This window comes from Xyrauchen texanus, chromosome 38, assembly GCF_025860055.1.
Source record: "Xyrauchen texanus isolate HMW12.3.18 chromosome 38, RBS_HiC_50CHRs, whole genome shotgun sequence".
In the NCBI taxonomy this organism is placed as follows: domain Eukaryota; kingdom Metazoa; phylum Chordata; class Actinopteri; order Cypriniformes; family Catostomidae; genus Xyrauchen; species Xyrauchen texanus.
The window spans coordinates 35,249,848-35,251,714 of record NC_068313.1 but is presented as its reverse complement, the minus strand read 5'-3'; the positions used below and the strand labels follow the sequence as shown (position 1 = coordinate 35,251,714).

Sequence of the window (1,867 nt, the reverse complement as noted above, 5' to 3'; positions counted from 1 at the left end):
CGTATTTGTGTGGACTCGGACTAATAGGCACGTCCACACTATTACAATTTAATTTGAAGATCATTAATTTAGCTAATACGGCTCCATAACCGCATACTTTGGGAAATTATAATGAAACTGAAAACTAAAGTAATTAGTTTTCAAACTAAAAGTAATTCGGATGAATGCCGTTTTCCAAAGTATTCTGTATTGGAGAGAATTTTCTTTACGCTACATTTTCGTTGGAGGAAAACGCCGTTCTAGTGTGGACGAGAGGCATAAGCGTAGTACGTAAACATTAGTTTCAGCTAATACGCTCCATAACCGCATACTTTGGGAAATTATGTCAACACTGACTCGTTTTTGTTTAAAAAATGCATTTACATTTTCCAAACACTCCATTTTACGTGGATTAAAACGCCATTCAATTGTGGACGAGAGGCGCAAATGTAGCGAAATCAACGTGTTTTCAAACAAAAACATGTAAGTGTTGTCTCGTTCTAATAGGCACGTCCATACTAATACAATTTTGTTTAAAAGATCATTAAATTTCGCTAATACGCTCCATAACCGCATACTTTAGGAAATGGCGTCCACACTAACTTATTTTTTAAACAAAAATGAGTTTTAATTTTCAAAAGCGCTACATTTTACGTGGATTAAAACGCCGTTCTAGTGTGGACGAGAGGCGTAAATGTAGCGAAAACAACCGCATACTTTGGGAAATGACGTCAACACTGACTTATTTTTGTCTCAATAATGCATTTTAATTTTCAAAATGCTCCATTTTCGTTGGAGGAAATCGACGTTCTAGTGTGGACGAGAGGCGCAAATGTAGCGAAATCAACGTGATTTCAAACGAAAGCGTATTAGTGTGGACTCGGACTAATAGGCACGTCCATACTATTGCGTTTTGTTTAAAAGATCATTAATTTCGCTAATACGCTCCATAACCGCATACGTTAGGAAATTACGTCAACACTGACTTATTTTTGTTTAAAAAATGCGTTTACATTTTCCAAACGCTCCATTTTCGTGGATTAAAACGCCATTCAATTGTGGACGAGAGGCGCAAATGTAGCGAAATCAACGTGTTTTTAACAAAAACCTTTTCGTGTGGTCTCGTTCTAATAGGCACGTCAGCACCATTACAATTTTGTTTAAAAGATCATTAATTTCGCTAATACGCTCCATAACCGCATACTTTGGGAAATTACGTCAACACTAACTTATTTTTGTTTCAAAAATGCATTTTAATTTTCCTAATGTCATAACTTTACAAAGTATGCAGTAACGGAGAGTTTTTTTTCTCTCTAAATTTTCCATTTTCGTTGGAGGAAAACGCCGTTCTAGTGTGGACGAGAGGCGTAAACGTAGCGAAAACAACGTGTTTCCAAACGAAAGCGCATTAGTGTGGACACGGTCTAATAGGCACGTCAACACCATTACAATTTTGGTTAAAAGATCATTAATTTCGCTAATACGCTCCATAACCGCATACTTTGGGAAATTACGTCCACACTGACTTATTTTTGTTTCAATAATGCATTGAAATTTTCCAAACGCTCCATTTTCGTTGGAGGAAAACACCGTTCTAGTGTGGACGAGAGGCGCAAATGTAGCGAAATCAACGTGTTTTCAAACGAATGCGTATTAGTGAGGACGTTGCCTGAAGTGTTCCCGCTGAGGAACAGACGAAACAAGGCAGCTGTGTCTTATTGCAATAATATAAACTGCTCTGATTGTGGAACTACATTTCCCAGATGTCTTTGCTGCATCATAGTTCACAAATACCACAGTTTGAACGCAGCATCAGGTCTGGTTGAGTAGCTATCACTTGTCTTCTAAAACTAAGGCACTTCAGTGAGAATATACATTAGCCGTAATC

At 37.5% G+C, this 1,867-nt stretch overlaps 1 protein-coding gene across 1 annotated transcript in view; it reads right to left on the bottom strand.

Annotated features, from left to right (window-relative positions):
* Positions 1-626: 626 nt before the first annotated feature.
* LOC127631640 (frizzled-4-like) overlaps positions 627-1,867 on the bottom strand; it is a 9,148-nt gene continuing 7,907 nt past the window's right edge. The window contains exon 2 of the mRNA XM_052109913.1: positions 627-1,867. This exon is cut by the window's right edge and continues 1,568 nt beyond it. The gene's annotated coding sequence lies outside the window, so the exon portion shown is untranslated.